This window comes from Desmodus rotundus, chromosome 8, assembly GCF_022682495.2.
Source record: "Desmodus rotundus isolate HL8 chromosome 8, HLdesRot8A.1, whole genome shotgun sequence".
Taxonomy (NCBI): domain Eukaryota; kingdom Metazoa; phylum Chordata; class Mammalia; order Chiroptera; family Phyllostomidae; genus Desmodus; species Desmodus rotundus.
The window spans coordinates 81,244,783-81,260,221 of NC_071394.1; the positions used below are offsets into that span (position 1 = coordinate 81,244,783).

The window sequence follows — 15,439 nt, forward strand, 5'->3', positions numbered from 1 at the left end:
GGAGGACTGGCTTTGACAGACACTGAATTTTCCTGGTAGCTAAGCCAAAAAGGGAAAGACAGTGGGTTGTATTACACTGACATTCTTCAAGAGACACCAGAAAACAAACAGAACAGCTTCTTTGATCATATTTTCTTCTAGATTTCCTTTCAAGTTACCGCTTCAATCTTGAATATTGTGAAGTATGTGCTCATAAGCCTGTATATTGATCACATTCTTATAGGTTAGTGCCTAGAAGGGGTCAGCTCACTTCAGTCATGGCACAGAGTCCCTGGAAAAAGAAAAGGAGGGAATCAAATCCTGACTCTTGTGGCCAATTCCTGAAAACACGTGGCTTTTAGTGAAATTGCCTTCCTTGATGGAATTTTCTGTCATAGTAATTTCTCATACGTTCTACATCTGTAATAACATTTGCAGATTTTCTCTGGGGATGAAGGCGGAGCAGAGTTTGGCTGTTCTGAGTGAGCCAGAGTCAATGTGGGATTTAAATTGTAGGTCGAAGATTAATTTGAAGATGCACAGGGCCTCCATGGTTTTCTTTCAAATCTATAAAATTGACATAAGACCATTGACTACCTACTGCAAAGGAATATTATGTGAGAAAAAGAATGTACTGGTGTTTGCAATTGCATCCCTTGAGGGGTGCTCTGTAAAACTCACAAGTGGCTGCTCTAAGCTTAAAGTACCCATCACATCACTTCTGGTTAGGTCATGGGAAAATGGTAGCTTTGAAATCAGTGTTATATATTCCATCCTCTGGGAAAAGAAATGCCAAGTGCCCCAGAGAAAAATCTGGGAGGTTTTAATTTCCTCATGAGTTTGTTTGTTTTTTTAATGCCAGCTGATTTGCTCTTCAGTATGACCTTTCCCATTTCCAGTATTTTGCTCTTGCTGTTTCCTTTACTGAGTTCATGGAGTGTCCTCTTTCTCCCTCCACCTCACTCTTTTTGTGGCTGCCTCCTTCTCATCCTCAGCATATAGTTTACTTTGGCAAGGTCTTCCTCGGAAAGGAAGGAGTGGAATTACACAGAATAGGTAGCCACCTTCAGGTGGGTTTGACCTACAAAGAGGCTTACTCTTAGAAAGGGCCTTTATCTCACCTCCCCCTACTCTTTATTCTAGATCTTCTTCCTCTGTTCTCCCTCTCACTCCATATTTCCTCCCTCTTTTCCCTTGTAGTACTTATCGAAAGTCACATATTCACTTGCTCCTTTCTTGTTTGCTCCCCAAGTACACTAGAAGTACCAGTGTGTGGGGTCATGTTGCACCAGTGAGTGTCCAGTGCCCACCTCTGTGCCTGCCATGCAGTAGGTGCTCTCAAGTCTAGGCAGGAATGAAGTAATGTACGTCCTCCTTGAAAAAATCGTGTGTTGAAAATGATATGTATGCAAGGTTTGGATTGTAACTGTCTTGATTGTTCCATGCTCCCACTCAAACTGGGGAGCAGACACTCAAACCTGAAAAATATATATTCTGTCACTAGGACTAAGGTGTATTTGGCATTTACTATACAGGGAATTTTGTGAACACTATTTGTGATTCTCTCAAACCTGCAAGGCACATGTCATTTCAGTTAGAGAAAAAGGAGGCTCCCAAAGGCTCCAGCTTGGCACAGCCGTTATGGCTGAGTAGGCATTTGAGGCTGGATTTCACTCCCAGCCTGTGCCCTTTCTACCTTCCCAGGATGTCATCTTCCCTTCTGGATATAGCTACATTCCAGGTACCTTCAAAGCTCAGTTAACTGCCTCTTTCCTCCAAATATCCCATGTGAGTTCTTTCGTCCAACCTCTCACAGCATTTTATCTATGGCTCTCCTATGATGTCTAATATTTTTCTACAGTATCTTCAGTCACTGATTTCTCATTCAGGTCCCTTTACCAGGGTTTACTATCCAGCCTGGTCTGGCTCCTGCCTACAGCTACTGTAGTCTCATCCTGGGTCACTCTCTCCTTCCTGCTTTGGGGATGAGCTGTGCCAGTTGCTTTTTGTCCTTGCAACAAGACACATCCTTTCATTTCTGGGACCCTTAAGCATATAGTTTCCTCTGCCTGATGCCCTCTTTCTCCAGGCTTATATTTTGCTCATTTCTTTAAGATCGACCTATGATATCATCTCCTTAGAGAAGTCTCCCTTGAAGGAAGTCTTCCTTGAAGGCTTGCCACAGAGACATAAGCTTCTCTGTGCATTCCCCACACCATATCTATCATTATGCAAGTTCCTCGCTTTTTCTTTTTCCTTTTTCAGCATTATCCCAACTAGAATTATTATTATTATTATTATTATTATTATTATTATTATTTTGGTGGGTGCAGTTAACTTTATTGATGGTGCATGACAAGGCAGGGCTCCCTAAGCGCGTTCCCTCTTCAGGGGCCTAGAATCAAAACTGGAGGTCAGGAGATTCTCAGTGTGTTGGGGGATCAATTTGGGGCAAGGAGTCCCCAGCAGCTGAGGGTCTCTCTTTCTGTTGCTGGGGCTGGTGGTCCAGGGGGCTCTTACTCTTTGGAGGCCATGTGGACCACAAGGTCCACCACCTTGTTGCCATAGCCAAATTCATTGTCACACCAGGAAATGAGCTTGACAAAATGGTCATTGAGGACAATGCCAGCCCTGGCATTGAAGGTGGAGGAGTGGGTATCACTGTTAAAGTCACAGGAGACAACTTGGTCCTCAGTATAGCCCAGCATGCCCTTGAAGGGGCCCTGTGATGCCTGCTTCACTACCTTCTTGATGTCATTATATTTGGCAGCTTTCTCCAAGGTGGCAGGTCAGATCCACACCCAACACATTGGGGGTGGGGACATAGAAGGCCATGCCAGTGAGTTTCCTGTTCAGCTCAGGGATGACCTTGCCCACAGCCTTGGCAGTGCCAGTGGAAGCAGGGATGATGTTCTGGGCATCTCCTCAGCCATCATGCCACAGCTTCCCAGAGGACCCACCCATGGTCTTCTGGGCAGCAGTGATGGTGTGGACTGTGGTCCTGAGTCCCTCCACGATGCCAAAGTTGTCATGGATGACCTTGGCCAGGGGCACCATGCAGTTGGTGGTACAGGAGGCATTACTGACAGTCTTCATGGAGTTGTCATACTTGTCATGATTCACACCCATCACAAACATGGGGGCATCCGCAGAAGGGGCAGAGATGATGACCCTCTTGGCTCCTCCCTTCAAGTGAGTTCCAGCCTTCTCCATGGTGGTGACAGATACCAGTGGACTCCACAACATATTCAGCATGAGCATCACTCCATTTGATGTTGGTGGGATCTTGCTCCTGGAAGATGGAGATGGACTTTCCATTGATGACAAGCTTCCTGTTCTCAGCTTTGACTGTGCCTTTGAACTTGCTGTGAGTAGAATCATACTGGAACATGTAGACCATGTAGTTGAGATCAATGAAAGGGTCACTGATGGTGACAGCATCCACTTTGCTTGAGTAAAAGGCAGCCCTGGTGACCAGGCACACAATACAGCCAAATCCATTCACTGGAATCTTCACCATTGTGCCTCAGGGTTGAGGCTGGCACTGTGCAGGAAGACACAGCTGTCTGTCAAACAGGAGGAGCAGAGAGGTAACTAGAATTATTTTTGTGAGCAGGTTTACTTACTTCTCTTTCTTTCCCACTTAGACATAAGCTCCATGAGGGCAGAGACCATGTCTGCTGTGTTCATTAGTATGTCTCCAGCACCCAAGTATCTGGCCTAGCACAGTGCTTTGCCCACAGTAGAGCCTCAGAAAGTATTTTTTTGAAAAACATTGGATTGTGTCACTCCCCTGCTGAAAACCCTCTAACGCTTTACTGTTTACCTCTCAGCGTTCCTGTAACTTCAGGCTTCTTACCCCTGTCCCCTTGAATTGAGGTCTCTGAGTTCATCTGCCTTCTTCCCCTCTCTGACTCTACTCTAGCTACACAGGTCTCCTGATGTTTCTTACACATGCCAAACAAGTTCCTGCCTCAAGACCTTTGCATTTGCTATGCCTTTCTCTGGAACCATTTTCTCCATGGATCCCTTTCTCCCTTCAGGACTTTGCTCAGATCCTCTTCCCTGGGGTAGGTCTTCCAGAGCAAATTGAAATTTGAAGCTTTCCCTTACACACCCGCAGACACCCCCACACACAGATACTCCCACGCATTCCCTCTCCACCTTTCCTGCTTTATTTGTTGTCTATCTCCCCCTACTAGAGTGTAAGCTCCACTAGGGCAGTTCTTTTTATGTATTTTCTCACTGCTGCATTCCTTTGATCCCAGAATAGCACCTGACACACAGCAGGTGTTTCGTAAACAGGGAGTGAATGGGCATCTTTCCTCTTCTGATTTGCCCCATTGTTTTTCATTGCCCTCAGAGTTGCAGTAAGCCTGCATTGAATATCACTTCCAAGAATGAAGGACTCTGTCACTAGGTACTAAACATGGTCTCTTTAAAGAATAAAGCAGACACATTGAATAATCTGAAGATCTTCAGCAGACACTTGCAGTACTTTCAGAAAAATGATATGAAATAACACTTCAAAGCCTTGACTTTTTGCTTTCTGCTTTCATTGGTGAGTTGAGCTCATAATTAAGGAGAGAAAATAATGTCTTTTCTTGCTATTTGTTTTTCCCCCTCACTGCTGACAACTCTCATAGCTCCCCCTCTGCAGACCCAGTTTCTTTTCATTAGACCTCTGGGTGAGGGAGCTGGCTTCTAAAGGCAGGGCAGTTATAACAATCCGTGGGGTGCATAAACTTTTGGTTTAGCTCTACAATTAAGACAGAAACAAGCAAACAGAAAGAGTTAGAGAGGTTGTACTTATAATGCATTTTCAACCTTGTTCATCCAAAGCAAAGAGCTGCATTTCAAGGGCTATCTGGATGAGTTTGGCTTTTTAGTAATTGCAGGTCATGGGTGTGATAGTGTCAGCTTCATGTCTGCTGGTCGTAGTGATTCACCTATTGGAGTTGTCTGTGTTTTCTGGTTTTTTGTTGAAGAAACAGCCCCTCCTCATGCAGAAACCTTTTCCTTTGGCCTAGGTCACAGGGCACTTCCCAGCCACCCACCATGTTCTCTTGTTTTACCCTGCCAGTCCCCTGTGCTGCTCTGTGCCATAACCCCCTCACCAGCTTCCACATCACCTGCCATCCCTCCTCTCTGCACCCCCTCCTCTCTGCCACTCATTTACAAGCTTCTGGAGCACAAGGAGAGTAGGGGCTCCCCAGAAGTTCACTGAACAAAGTAATGAATGAATATAACACACTCTCTTCTTACCCTTTCATTAGAGATTTGGTTTGCTAACTTCTATTTGGCCCCAATGTAAGTCACACCTTCGCTACTCCTCTTAGACACTTGGGGGAGATAAAATGTCTCATTTCAACTTCTTAGATAATTTAGGCAAGACTATTTGCAAAATCTTTCTCTAATCACCTTGATGTTTTTTTTTTAAAAAAAAAACAATGTCAGTACAAATTAAAAGCTTCTGAGAGACTTGATTAGAAATCCCTTCTTTAACTTATTTTGTAAAGTATAAAAAGCCACACAAAAATTTTAAGGACTAAAAAGCCTCGAACTTCTGTAAAAACATACCTTTTGTTAGTCATAAATGCCCTTGAAGCCAAATAATTTCTAAATCCTGCTCCAGAATTTGCTTCTGTTCTGCAGCACTTAGATTGATCAATTTTCAAAAATTGTAGGAGAGAAAATAAATTCTGTCTCCAAATGATGTTTATAATCTCAAATCTAAATTAAAACATGTCGATTCCACAGCAATAGTCACTATGGAAATAGAAACATATAGGCCTCGATTCTAAATCAAGAGAGTGTTTAGCTGGGTGGTATATATTTTCCATCATGTTTTTGAAAAATCTGTTACAGTGTATGCATTTTCAAAGGCTTGGATTTGATAAGCTTCTGAGAAATAGTACATGTGTGTATCAGATTAGAATTAAATATACTTTGTATACTTTTCAAATGTAGTTTATAATTTTCTCCTTTATTAATGAAAATATTGTTGAATTTTTAGTCTTATGGGATTAAGAAAATAAATATGTATTTGAAATAAATCCATGGCAACTTCTGTAGTAGGCAGCTAGGCCTACACATTATCTGCATTCAAATTCTTCTCAAATTCAAGTTTTATTAAAAACATTAACAAGCATAGAATAAATATTAAAGAGTTTAAATAGAATTGCCACTCACATCTCAATTTACACCTAATTATCAAGCTTTATTTAGTTTTAGAAACTGTTTAAAAATATATTTGCTAGTTTAAAAGTTGTGAGCTTAAAAAAAACCCAAAATAATAATAGAAATAATTTATTCTAAAGATATATCATGCAAAAAAATCTTTAAATTTATTTAGGAGTTTTAGAAGTTAAAAAGGCTTTCCCCTCTGTTCAGATGAATGAACAATGTATCTTTATTTTTTTAAATTTTTTGTAGCAAGTAACTAATAAATAAATATTCCTTCAGTCAATAACTGCTTGACTACATGTGTTAGGCAGCAATGTTCTAAAATCGCATATTACTTCTCAAATAATATGAAACAAACATATGCTGTGATTATTTTCTTTAAATATCATAAGTCAAGCATACAACTTCTTTACATAAAATACAAAATTATTTTCATTTTAAAATTACATAGTTCCTTTCTTTCAAGCAGCTCAAGATGTCAAAACAATTAGCTTTTGGAACTTAATGGAAACCAAGCTCCATAATGGCAATCAAGTCCTACCTACCTTTTCTTGCACCTGGCTTGCCTTTCTAAAAATTAAAAATGGAAAGGAGTAATTATGTACCCCTTGGTGAAAACAGAGTGATACACCAATTCTGCCAATTCCTTGTACAATAATCTCTCATCAATTGGACAGTGAGGGTGACTTAGCCTCCCCTTCCTCACAAAAAGATCTGTTGTCAAAATTCTGTTCATCTTCCCTCTCTTTTGTCCCTTGTCCCCCAGGCATTAGATTAGGTCAGCATCTCTCACTCGGCTGATACTTATTGCCTGCTTATGTATACTCTACAGTATCACGAAATGAAATAGGTTAGCCCCCCTTGTCTGTGTGCAGAACTTTAGCCATTTATACATCCTTTTAAGTGTACAGCTTGTCTCCTAATTAGCTGGAATGCTAAGATCTTTCTCAGTGTCAGCTGACATCTTGTAGTCATTCCTCCAAATGTATTGGGGATAATGATGTGTGAAATTCAGGGTGAATTTGTATGTGAGGGTTTCCCCCCTTGTTCTAATAGGGTTAACCTAGGCAGCAATTCTCTTGTCTACCATTTTGCTCTACCTATTCAACTTCACTCCATTTGCTTGAGTACCCCTAAAATTCTCAAAGACTTGCATAATTTTGGTTTTTCCTTGATACCGTACCAATTCATACACTTAATTTTTGTTTTTCAGCTGAAATGACCAGCTGTTTGGAGTCACACAGATCCACTCTTGGTTTAAGCTTACAAATTATTTTGCCTGAAATTTTAAAAATCAATATATTGTATCACTCAGAGCTCTCATCTGCTAGTAACATGCCTACTGGCTTAAATGACAAGGAAATTGATCATTTCCCAGCTAAAGAAACTCAGAACTAGAAGTCAGATCTGTTTCTGTGTGGTTCTTTAGATTGGCTCTCCTCTAGTGAAGTTTTCCCTGAGGCTGGTAGAAAAATGCTACAGGAATTCCAGCCTCATGTGCAGTTCTGACAGTGTCCAAAGTAGCAATCTTCTGTTTTTTGGAAGCAAGAGAAACTTTCCCAGAACCCCTCTGGCTAACTTGCTCTCCTGTTTCATTGCCCAGAATATTATCACATGTTCATTCCTAAACCAATCAATGGCAAGGAGAAGGGGATTATCCTGGCTGGTTTAGATAAAGTGGAGCTTATCCCTCTCCACTACTAATTGGGGTGGGGAGCTTCCCTAAAGCACTCAAGGCTTGGAGAAAGGTGATATTTTAATGAAATCAAGTTGCAGTTAAGAAGGAAGCAGTAATATGAATGCTAAGACAATAGTGGCCAGTATATGCGGTTTTGGGGAAATAAGGCAAGGAAGGAATTCACAAAGTCAGAATGGCATTTTAGAACTACAGGACACTTTCCCCCAGGTCAGCAAAATGTAGAAAGTGATATATTTATCTTTTGGATCATAGGATTGTTTTTTTTTTTAACCCACATCTCAGCACAGTGAAAACACTGAGTATAGATAAAGTTATTTAATGTTGGAAATTCCCACTTAGTATAAAAACAGAATTTGTCTTTTAAAAAAATTACCAGCTTATATAATCAACTTGCTTTCTATTAAGTTAGCAATTATAAGTAACAATAGAAATAAAGCATTTAATAACCTGTGCCCAAAGCTCAAAAATATTATCAATGGAGAGAATTAATTAGCTGAAGCCATCTGAATACTCTGTAATTTGTTCTCCTCTAAATGTGATTTGACATTTATATTAAACTCAGATTTTGAAAAAAAAATGTTTTTGATGCTACTTGGCACATCTTTGTGCTACATTATGTGTTGCTGTAGAATTTACAAGATCAACATTAAGATGTCATCAGGGAGACATATATCCTTGCACTGTGATAGACATTATCAGGCACTCCCAAAGCAGCAGCAGCTATTTACATTGAACTTAAATAGGCAACTATGGAAATGTCAAGAAGCATTACATTTTTGGAGCTTGGAAACATTGAGGAGAATTAGGCTTTTCATTTTTAATTTGCATTCAAGTGACCAGAAAGAATCTTCTGTGTTAGAATGACTCCATATGGGTGGAGCAAAGACCAAGGTAGCCAGCCGTCTCATGCACACGAGCCTTTAGTGCATCGGAAAATCAACTTAGGGGGTCATTACCTGTATTCTTTTATCCTTCTATGATATAGTTTAGATAAAGAATATCAAAGAGCATTTTATATAATAAGAGTAAGAGTAGATTCATTTCATTTGAACTTCATTTTTTATTACGAAAAATTTCAAGCATATACTTTTTTAAAGTATATTTTATTGATTATGCTATTACAGGTGTCCCAATTTTACCCCCTTACCCACCTCCACCCTGCACCCCCCAACCCTCCAGTATTCCCCCCTTGGTTCATGTCCATGGGTTGTACATATAAGTTCTTCGAATTCTCTGTTTCCTATACCATTTTTGACCTCTCCCTGTCTATTTTATGCCCACCAATTATGCCTCTTATTCACTGTGCCTTTCCCCGCCTATTTTTTCCCTCCCCCTCCCCACTGAAATCCCTCCATGCAATATCCATTTCTCTGATTCTGTTCCTTTCCTAGTTGTTTGCTTAGTTTTTGTTTTCATTGTTTTTCTTTTCTTTATTTAAATTTTTTATTGTTATTCAATTACAGTTGTGTGCCTTTTCTCCCCATCCCTCCACCCCACCCCAGCCGAACCCCCCTCCCTCCCCCACTTCCATCCTCCCCCTTGATTTGGTCCATGTGTCCTTTAAAGTAGTTATTTTTCTTTTCTTTTAGGTTCATTTGTTGATAGTTGTGAGTTTGTTGTCATTTTACCATTCATATTTTTTATCTCTTTTTTCTTAGATAAGTCCCTCTAACATTTCATATAATAAGGGCTTGGTGATGATGAACTCCTTTAACTTGACCTAGTCTGGGAAGCACTTTATCTGCTCTTCCACTCTAAATGATAGCTTCGCTGGATAGAGTAATCTTGGATGTAGGTCCTTGCCTTTCATGACTTTGAATGAGCACTTCTTCCCAGCTCCTTCTTGCCTGCAAGGTTCCTTTTGAGAAATCAGCTGATAGCCTTATGGGCACTCCTTTTTAGGTAACTCTCTCCTTTCCTCTTGCTGCTTTTAAGATTCTCTCTTTATCTTTAATCGTGGGTAACTTAATGATGATGTGCCTTGGTGTGTTCCTCTTTGAGTCCAAGTTCTTTGGGACTCTCTGGGCTTCCTGGACTACCTGGAAGTCTATTTCTTTTGCCAGATTGGGGAAGTTTTCCTTCATCATTTGTTCAAATAAGTTTTCAATTTCTTGCTGTTGTTCTTCTCCTTCTAGCACCCCTATAATTCAGATATTGGAATGTTTCAGGTTGTCTCAAAGGTTCCTAAGTCTCTCTTCATTTTTTTGAATTCTTGTTTTCTTCCTTCTGTTCTGGTTGGATGTTTATTTCTTCCTTTTATTCCAAATCATTGATTTGAGTCCTGGTTTCCTTCCTGTCACTGTTGGTTCCCTGAATATTTTGCTTTATTTCACTTTGGGTATCCTTCATTTGTTCTTTCATTTTGTGACCAAGCTCAATCAGTTCTGTGAGCATCTTGATTACCAGTGTTTTGCACTCTCCATCAGATAGGTTGGCTATATCCTTATCACTTAGCTCTCTTTTTGGAGTTTTGCTCTGTTCTTTCATTTGGGCCATAGTTCATTGTCTTGGTGCCCCTGTTAAGTTATAAGAAGGTGGGTCCTTAAGTGTTCACCAGGGCCAGGAAATCCTCCTTGCTTCCTTGTGGCACTGTCTGTGGGGGAGGGGCCAAGAGGAAAAAATGCAGCTCGCCTGCTTGGCTCTAGCCCACTTTCCAATGAACCCTGGTGTGAGACTGGGAGTTTCTCCCACCATGGCAACCCCTGCCATAGTCCACAGTCAGTTCTGAGTCTCAGTTTCCCATTCAGTCAGCCTCGCCTGCATGGTCCACCACCTCGCCACGGGTTCTTACTGTTTGGTTGGTCTGGATGACTATTTCTTTAATTCCTTGGTTTTTCCATGCAGTTTGATTTTCTGGCACTTCTGGTTGTTCATTGATTTTAGATTGGTTGTTATCCTCCTTTTGGTTGTGTGACGAAGTAAAGGGTTTCTACCTATGCCTCCATCTTGGCCAGAACTAACCTCATTGCTTTTTTGACGTGAGAATATTTAAGATCTAGTCTCTCAGCAATTTTGAAGCATGATATTGTTGAATGTAATCACTGTAATATGAATTAGATCTCCAGAACTTATTTTCCAGTGGCAAGTTTGCACCCTTTAAGAATGTCATGCCCTCTGCCCCCCGCCCCAGGCCCTTGTAGCCACCATTCTACTGTTTCTATGAGTTTGGCTTTCTTATGTTCCATGTATAAGTGGTACCATGAATATTTGGATTTCCCCATCTGACTTATCACACTAAAGACAATACCTCAAGGTCCATTCACGTTGTCACAAATGGCAGGATTTCCTTCTTTCTAATGGTTAATAATATTGTATTCTGTACATACATATGGAGATACACCACATTTTCTTTATCCATTTATCTGTTGATGGACATTTGGGTTATTTCCATATCTTGTCTATTGTGAATAATGCTGCAGTGAACATGGGAGTACAAATATCTTTGCAATATGAGTTTACACAACATTGATGTAAGCTGGCAACCAAGGAGACTGGACTGAAATGCGCATGCATGAATGATGATGACTTCACTGTACGTCAGTGGGGGTGGTAGACATTGTTGGGTGAGCACGTGTACTGTGTGGCTGTCACATTCCAAATGACTAAGTAGAGCAACGAATCTGCATCAAATTTTATGTGAAGCTTGAACATTCCTCCACGGAAACTATTTGGATGATTTAGAAGGCCACAGGTATGGGCAACTGGTGATTTGCAGCTTCATTCTGACAGCGTGCCTATTCATGTATCACATCTCATGCAGAATATTTTTGTTAAACATTAAATCACCCAGGTGACTCAGCCCCACTACAGCCTGAATTTGGCACCCTGAGACTTCTGGCTTTTCCCAAAATTAAGAGCACCTTTGAGAGGGAAGAGATTTAAGACTGTCAGTGAGATTCAGGAAAATACGATGGGGCAGCTTATGGTGATTGGGAGAACTGTGTGAGGTCACAAGGTGCCTACTTTGAAGGGGACAAAGTGTCATTGTCCTATGTACAATGTTTCTTGTATCTTGTGTCTTCTTCAATAAATGTCTCTATGTTTCATATTACATGGCTGGATACCTTCTGAGTGGACCTTGCATATATACAGTAGTGGAATTACTGGATCATATGTATGATAGTTGTAATTTGGGGGGTGGAGGAGAACTCCATATTCTTTTCCACAGTGGCTTACATACTGGCTGAACACTTACGTTCCCAACAACAGCATACAAGGTTTTCTTTTCTCCACATCATCCCCACTCAACAGTTGTTGTCTCTTGTCTGTTATATGATACCCATTTTGATTTTTGTTTCCCTGATGATTAGTGATGTTAAACTTTTTGATATACCTATTGTCTATAGGGACGTCACCTTTGGGAAAATATCTATTCAATGCCTCTGCCCATTTTTTAATAGGATTATTCGTGGGTTTTTGTTGTTGTTGTTTTTGTTGTTATGGAGTTTACGAGTTGTTCATATATTTTGGATATTAACCCATTATTTGATATATGGTTTACAAATATTTTTCCCACTCTGTGTGTTGCCATTTTATTTTGTTGATTTTTTTTACTTCTGCTATGCAGAAACTTTTTAGTTTGATATAGTACCATTTATTAAATTTTTACTTTTGCTTTTTGTGCTTTTGGTGTTATATCTAAAAAAAAATCATTGTCAAGATTAATGTCAAGGAACTTTTTCCCTGTGTTTTCTTTTAGGAGTTTTACCATGTCAGGTCTTATGATTAAGTCTTTATCATATCCATTTTGAGTTAATTTTTGTGAGTAGTGTAATATTGAGGCCCCATTTCATTTTCCTGCATGTGGTTAACCAGTCTTCCCAACACCATTTGTTGAAGAGACTATCCTTTCACTATTGAGTATTCTTGGCAACTTTGTCAAATATTAGTTGATTGTGTGTGCAGGGGTTTATTTCTTGTATAAGCCCTCTGGCCCTCAGTTCTGTTGCATCGGATTATGTGTCTATTTTTGTGCCAGTACTGTGCTTTGTAGTATAGATTGAAATCAGAAAATGTGATGCCTCTGGTTTTGTGTTTTTCTCCTCAGGATTGCTTTGGCTGTGTGTGTGGGGGGATCTTTTATGCTTCCAAACAAAGTTTAGGTTTATTTTATTCTAAATAATATTGTGAGAAATGCTTTTTGGATTTTGATAGGGATTGCATGAAATCTATAGATGGCTTTGGGTGTTATGGACATTTTAATTATATTCTTCTGGTCATGAACATGAGGTATCTTTCCATTTGTTTGTGACTTCAACTTCTTTCATCCAAGTCTTACATTTTTTATTCAGATCTTTCATTCCCATTGTTAAATTTATTCCTAAATATTTTATTGTTTTTGGTACTATCGTGAATGAAATAATTTTCATTATCTCTTTTTCAGGTATTTCATTGTTAGTATATAGAAATGCAACTGATTTCCAATGGTTGATTCCATATCCTGAATTTTACTGAATTCATTGATTAGTTCAGATTTGGGGGTTTTCTTTAAGATTTTCTCTATATCTTGGCGGAACCAAGATGGCGGCGTAGGTAGACACACTGCGCCTCCTCGCACAACCAGAACTGACAGAAAATGCAACAGCAAGGAAGTCCAACACCAAGGAGATAAAAAATAAACATTCATCCAGACGGGTAGGAGGGGCGGACAGGACTCACGTTGCTGTGGCGGACCGAGACTGGCGGAGTGTGGGACGAATGGGGCAGGCAGTCTGACCACTAGCTACCCTGCAGCCCCACATTCTAAACTGAGAGGGCCGGACTCAGAGTGGCGGAGAACAGGACAGGCAGAGCGGTGGGTAGCACCCCGTAGCTGGTGGGACAAACGGTGGGGAGCAAGGCAGACCTCGCAACCCAGGACTCCAGCTTGGGGAAATAAAGCCTCAAACCTCTGAGTGAAAACACCCGTGGGGGTTGGGGCAGCAGCAGGAGAGACTTGCAGCCTCACAGGAGAGGTCACTGGGGAGACCCACAGGGGCCTAGAGCATGCACAAGCCCACCCACTCGGGAACCAGCACCAGAGGGGCCCAATTTGATGGTGGGTAGCAGAGGGAGTGACTGAAATCCAGCAGAGAGCGGAGCAGGCACCATTACTCCCTCTCCGCCCCTCCCCCATGTACAGCATCACAGCTCAGCAATCAGCTTTACCCCACCCCAGGGAACACCTAAAGCTCTGCCCCTTTAAGTAACAGAAGCACCAAGACCAAAAAAAAAAAAGGCCCAAATGACAGAACACTTCACAGCTCCAGAAATAATTCAACTAAGCAGCGAACAGATAGCCAGCCTATCAGATGCACAGTTCAAAACACTGGTAATCAAGAAGCTCACAGAATTGGTTGAATTTGGTCGAAAACTAGATGAAAAGATGAAGGCTATGCTAAGAGAGACAAAGGAAAATGTACAGGGAACCAATAGTGAGGCGAAGGAAACTGGGACTCAAATCAACGGTGTGAACCAGAAAGAAGAAAGAAACATTTAACCAGAAAAGAATGAAGAAACAAGAATTCGGAAACATGAGGAGAGGCTTAGGAACCTCCAGGACATCTTGAAACGTTCCAACATCCGAATTATAGGGGTGCCAGAAGGAGAAGAGGAAGAACAAAAAATTGAAAACTTATTTGAACAAATAATGAAGGAGAACTTCCCTCATCTGGCAAAGGAAATAGACTTCCAGGAAGTCCAGGAAGCTCAGAGAGTCCCAAAGAAGCTGGACCCAAGGAGGAACACACCAAGGCACATCATCATTACATTAGCCAAGATTAAAGAGAAGGAGAGAATCTTAGAAGCAGCAAGAGAAAAGGAGACAGTTACCTACAAAGGAGTGCCCATAAGACTGTCAGCGGATTTCTCCAAAGAGACCTTACAGACAAGAAGGGGCTGGCAAGAAGTATTCCAAGTCATGAAAGGCAAGGACCTACATCCAAGATTGCTCTATGCAGCAAAGCTATCATTTAGAATGGAAGGGAAGATAAAGTGCTTCTCAGATAAGGTCAAGTTAAAGGAGTTCATCATCACCAAGCCCTTATTATATGAAATGTTAAAGGGACTTATCTAAGAAAAAGAAGATAAAAAATATGAATAGTAAGAATGACAGCAAACTCACAGTTATTAACAACCACACCTAAAACAAAAACAAAAACAAACTAAGCAAACAACTAGAACAGGAACGGAACCACAGAAATGGAGCTCACATGGAGGGTTATCAACAGGGGAGTGGGAGGGGGAGAGAGGCGGGAAAGGTACAGAGAATAAGTAGCATAAATGATAGGTGGAAAATAGACAGGGGGAGGGTAAGAATAGTGTAGGAAATGTAGAAGCCAAAGAACTTACAAGTATGACCGATGGACATGAACTATAGGGGGGGAATGTGGGAGGGAGGGGGTGGGCAGGATGGAGTGGAGTGAGGGGGAGAAATGGGACCACTGTAATAGCATAATCAATAAATATATTATAAATAAATAAATAATAAAAAATAAAAATTAAAAAAAAGATTTTCTCTATATAAGATCATATCATCTACAGATAATGACAATTTTACTTCCTCCTTTCCAATTTGAATGCCATTTATTTTTGTTT

The 15,439-nt window shown here is 40.6% G+C and overlaps 1 pseudogene; it reads right to left on the reverse strand.

Annotated features, from left to right (window-relative positions):
• Positions 1-2,491: 2,491 nt before the first annotated feature.
• LOC128781501 (glyceraldehyde-3-phosphate dehydrogenase-like) lies at positions 2,492-3,530 on the reverse strand (annotated as a pseudogene).
• Positions 3,531-15,439: the final 11,909 nt, after the last annotated feature.